Here is a 5,788-nt window from a genome sequence, read left to right as displayed (position 1 = left end):
TTGGATACAGCGTTGCATGACTGCGCAATCGCCAGTTAAAGTAGCGCAGTACCGAATAGCAAATTCACATTCACATCAGGCCCTGCCTTCAAGGAGTTTACAATTTGAGGTCCCTAACAATCATACACATACATATTGTGGGAGGAAACCGGAGTACCTGAAGGGAACAAACGCAGGCACAGGGAGAACATGAAAACTCCATGCAGGTGGTGCCATCCCTTAGTTTTGGGTTTGTTGTCTTTTCCATAAGCTGGTTTCTAATCATTTCATTATCTAATGGCCCGTACACACGATCCGAAAATCGGACAAAAAATAACGCTTGTGAAAGGATCGGGCGATAATCTGATCGTTAGTACACAGCTTACGAGTGGCGATCAGGACAGTTCACCCGATATTATCCGGTCGTGCAAGCATAAAAATTTTGATCGTATTATAACACATCGTACGATAATCGTATTATCAGTATGTTGTTCGTCCGAAAAAAATGGTGAGCAGTAGACAGCGCATGAGCAGTAGACATCATTTTCCCCTCACACGCTACAACGTGGTTACGCATTCTGGAAGCTTTTGAATCATCGTCCGAGAAAATTCGTATTGTAAGTAACCTCTCCCATTTGCGAATATAATTGAGAGTTCCTAGCAACCAAACAAAAATGGACGGAGCGTCGTCCGATTTTCGGATCGTGTGTACTGGGCATAAGGGTCCAAATCTGCAGGGTGCTGCTAACTATCTCAGCTTAGTGGTGAATAGATTCTCCCACTCCCTTCCAGCATCTGTGAAAATGACGCATTGAAAGCATTTGTGGTTCGCTTAAAATACTGTTCCGGGGCTTGTACTGTAGCTGTGTAAGAAGAATCTGTTCCCAGAGTCGAGTAAATCCTCCTGAAGCTAATGAGCTAAGCAGCAGGACCCTCTGTCTCTTAGGAGAGGCCTTATCCAGGCCAGATGATAGTAAGAAGAATTGAACCTTTTTCATACCAGAGATACCCGGGCATTGCCGCCTTTCCTGGGTGCTGCAGAAATTTCTCTGGAGGCTGCAAACAGAGTTCAAGTGTCCTCATTGAAATTGTTGGTTCAGCAGTGCAGACAGACTGTTAACAGGTCACCATCTTTATTAATCACACAAACGCCCTGCTCAGATTTCTCCTACAATCTCTTAAGGCTCTTAGGCTGCATTCACATGTCAGCTTATAATCGCGGGCAGAACCGCCGCGGTTCCGCCCGCGATTCGGAGATTTATTGCAAATCGCGGGACGCCTAGCGTTGCCCGTTGATTTGCAATAACCCCCCAAACGCCGAGCGATGTTGCCGCGATTTACGCCCGCCGAATCGCGGCAACATCGCGCAAACAAAATCGGGGGACGCAATACGCTCCAAAAAAGTACAAGAGCTTCTTTGGAGCGTATTGCTTCCCGCGATTTTGTTTGCGCGATGTTGCCGCGATTCGGCGGGCGTAAATCGCGGCAACATCGCTCGGCGTTTGGGGGGCTATTGCAAATCAACGGGCAACGCTAGGCGATTTGCAATAAATCTCCGAATCGCGGGCGGAACCGCGGCGGTTCTGCCCGCGATTATAAGCTGACATGTGAATGCAGCCTAAGGCTACGTTCACATCTTGGCGTTGCTAATTACAGGCGTTTTTTAGGCGTTTTTTCAGGCGTTTTATGGGCGTTTTACAGGCGTTTTTACAGGAGTTTTTTGTGCAGGCGTTTTTAGATTGAATAGAGACCAATGGAAAACGCCTGTAATCTGCCCAAAAAGAAGCTCATGTACTTTTTTGAGCGTTGGGCGTTTTGCTAACAGCAACAAAACGCTCAGATGTGAACAGGGGCCATTGAAATGAATAGGATTTGTCTTGTTGGGCGTTTTGAGAGCTGATCCTAGAGCAGAAAAACTCCCCAAAAACGCCCCAAAACGCCTACATGTGAACGGAGCCTTAGGCGTGGGCGTTTTTGGGCGTTTTTGGAGCATTTTTCTGCTCACTAATCAGCTCTCAAAACGCCCAACAAGACAAATCCCATTCATTGCAATGACCCCTGTTCACATCTGAGCGTTTTGACGCCCTAAGGAAAATGCCCAACGCTCAAAAAAGTACCTGAGCTTCTTTTTAGGCAGATCACAGGCGTTTTGTCCCATAGACCTCAATGTAAAGTGATATTTGGCGTTTCACAGGCGTTTTACAAGCGTTTAGTTGCTCCTGATAAGCTCAAACAGCACAACTCTCCACCCAGCTCTCCACCCCCTTGGCATGCCTCTGCTGTGAGCACATTTTCCTGAAACATGGAGAACAGCAGTTAGGCAGTTTAGGTGACCAGACCCTGCCATACCAAGGTGACCGTAGCCTGCTGCCATACCAGGGTGACCGTAATGTAGTTTAGGTGAACTGACTCTGCTGTGCCAGGCTGACCAAACTCTTCCATGCCAAGGTGACCGTAATGTAGTTTAGGGTAAATTGACTCTGCTATGCCAAGGTGACCGTAATGTAGATATATATATGGAATCAAAAAACACCATTTTGAAGCCCTAAAACCCAATAAATGCCCCTAAAAAGTGCCTAGGGTTCTGGATCATGCCCCAGGGACTATGAATCAGGCAAAAAAAAGTTCTTAAAAATTGTCGTTTTTGATAGAGAGCCAATTATTGAAAAAAATAAAAAAATAAAAAAAAAAAGATTTCTTTGGATTTAGTTTTAATTTTAGTGTCTGGGGGGTCTAAAAAAGTGTACCTGTGAAGTTTCAGCTCTGTAGCATGTCCAGAACCAGAAAAAAAAAAAGATCATGCAGAAGAGGAGGTCCCTGGGAGGTCCAATGCAGAGGAGGAGGTCCCTGGGAGGTTCCTTTGCAAATGTTGTAAAAAAAACACTCTGCTTTTCCATTGGTCACCAAAAACACCTGTTAAAAACGCCCAAAAAAACGCCTGTAAAACGCTTGCAAAAACGCCTATAAAAACGCCTGTAAAACGCCTGAAAAACGATAAACAAACGCCTGAAAAACGCCAACGCCTACATGTGAACGGAGCCTTAAACAGAAAGCCATATAGATCTCCTTCGCCCTGCTGGTGACCCCTCTAGTGATATAAAGATCTATATAGAGGAATCAGGACCTCCTTCCTTCTGATGGTGATCCTTCTAGCAGAGTTGTATAAAGTACTCGAAACCCATACTTGAGTAAAAGTACAAGTGCTCAATCAAAAAGTGACTTGAGTAGAAGTACTAAAGTATTCAACATTTTTTGTACTTAAGTATTGCAAGTAGTTTTTTTTTTTAATTTTGCTTCTCAAGTACTGAAAGTAAAAGTACAAGTACTGTGTTATGTAGTTATTAAAGAAAGAAGTCAAAAGTTTGAACATCATATTATTTTTTATTATTTCAAATGCAGCTTTTATTTATACATACAGTAGCTTTTATTTTCGTATGCGCTGATAATACACATGTTTTGAGCTTCATGAAACCTGCCATCTACTGTTCTGGCAGTGGTAATTTTTATAATAGTAACGAGTAACTATGCAGCACAAAAAAAAAATATCGGAGTAGAAGTATTGAAATGATTGAAAAAAATGTAGTGAAGTAAAAGTGGAAGTAGGAGAAAAAAATTCTACTCTAGGAAAGTACAGATACCGCCTTTCGGTACTTAAGTACAGTAGTGAAGTAGTTCTACTTAGTTACTATACATCTCTGCCCTCTAGTGATATAAAGATCTATATAGAGGAATCAGGACCTCCTTACTCCTGGTGGTGATCCCTCTAGTGATTTATAGATCTTCATAGTGCAATCAGGGCCTCCTTCCCCTTGCTAGCGTTGCTGCCAGTCCCTCTGCTTTCCAATCAAAAACTGACCACACTAGGCATAATAGCACAGCCTGGCCAGTTCTCTAGCAGTGCTGTGAACTCAGCCTGCTCTCCTCCAATGATCAGACTTGTGCTGATATGCCCCCCTTGCACAGCCATTCACTGGAAAGTTCAGTGTGCTGCTGTTCTTCACCCTCACCTCTCTATGCAGCTAAGAACAGAGTGTATGTGATCACTTATAAAAAAAGGGGGGGGGGTATCTAATGTTTTTTTTTATATCTATACACTAATGTTTTACCTTTTATTTCTATTTTAATACACACACACACAGCCATTCACTGGGGAGATCAGTGTACTGCTGCTTTTCCTCCCCCAGCTCCTTAAGATCCTTATGCAGAGAACAGAGGGTATGTGATCACTTATATAAAAGGTATAAAAAGGTAGTAATAATGTTTTTTTTTTATGTATACACAAATGTACAAATGTTTTGTCTTTTATGTTTTATTCTAAACTGAATGGGTTGTTTAACAAGGTGAGGGTTTACTTTAATACCCAGATGACATTTGTATATGGGAGCCATATACCTGCCAAAGGATTTGTATTTCTGTCCATCCAGTCTTGAAATGTACACAGCTCTGGGTTGGTAGCCTTGTATGTTAGAGCTAAGTCTAAGGAATACCATGGTGCCACCTCTCCACCCCCAACCTGTGATGGGACAGTGAAATGATAAGCAGTAGGCTGATAGCTCACTCCTCTCTTTTCCTCCTATCAGCATGTTCCTTGCATTGCAGCAAAGAATGATTGGCTTGTTGTGCTTTTTTTTTTTGTTCCCCCAGTCTGAGCTCTGCTGTACGGGGACTGCAAGAGGCTGAGGTCAGGTCAGATTCAGATGCTTACAAGACTTGTATTAGAAAACATTTAAAAATATTAATGTAGCACCCTCCTAGGTAGGTGCTAGTGAAAGAGTATAGTTTTTTGGCTCTGTCTGCCTATCAGAGGAGCAGCAGGGAAATCTATTTTGCTTTCTGTCTAACAGAGCAGGATCTGTTAGTGAGGTCTGCTCAATGTGCTCAGTGTGTGATTCATTGAGTCTAGAGAGTGTTTCACACTGGTCCAATAGGGAGGCATGTTGGACAGTGGGAGGAAACCTGACCAATGGATACATAGGCTTTGACTATGTATCCATTGGTCAGGTAATGGATACACAGTCTTGGTGATTGGCAGGGGTAGGTTGCCTCTGTGCATTCTGGGATACTGTATAAAAGCCAGGAGCACATGTGCTGCGGGGTCTTTGGCTGGAGAGCGGAGTCCCGGAGGGAGGGTGACGGCTGCCTCCTCCTCTGTAGCAGTGGCATGGGGCATCAGGAGGTCGCACTGAGGGCCATAGGAATGGAGCTGAACCCAGAAGCCCAGGAAAGCTGACTGAGGGGGAGACACTGGAGACCCTAGAAAAACAGTATAGTGAGTACAGGGGATCGTGCCAAGGGGCCTGACCTGAGGGGGGCCACCCCGGAGTAGGACAGTCAGTGGACGGGTGTCAGTGGTCAGGAAAGAAGATACTAGGCGAGTGTCCTGAAGATAACACTAGTTCATCAAGTCATCTGGAAAGAGACTTAACCCTAAATCCACCTAAGTGGCAAGGTGCATCAACAGCCTTGCTGTGTCAACAGATAGATGTCCTCACTATTCCCTTCTCCCATCCCTAATTTATAAAATAAAACACAAAACAACTACATACCCCTGGACTAATTATTGACTGAGCCAAGAAGTCAAGTGAATGTCAAAGTTGCTAATGGTAACCCAGGGGGACCCAAAAGTGTGAAAATCCAGCAGTCCTTAAGGGGGCAGTGCTACATTATTATAAAAAAAATTTTTGAATGAACTTCATTGGTTTTTTTTCTTTTTTTTCTGTGTTTAAATATAACTTGTAGACATTTTTGGACATTTGTATACATTTCCCCTCCATAAGAGCAGCCAGTGACACAGAGCGATATTTTCAGA

The sequence above is a fragment of the Pelophylax lessonae genome (genome assembly GCF_965119305.1).
Source record: "Pelophylax lessonae genome assembly, chromosome: 3".
NCBI lineage: Eukaryota > Metazoa > Chordata > Amphibia > Anura > Ranidae > Pelophylax > Pelophylax lessonae.
This window is presented reverse-complemented; position numbering follows the sequence as displayed.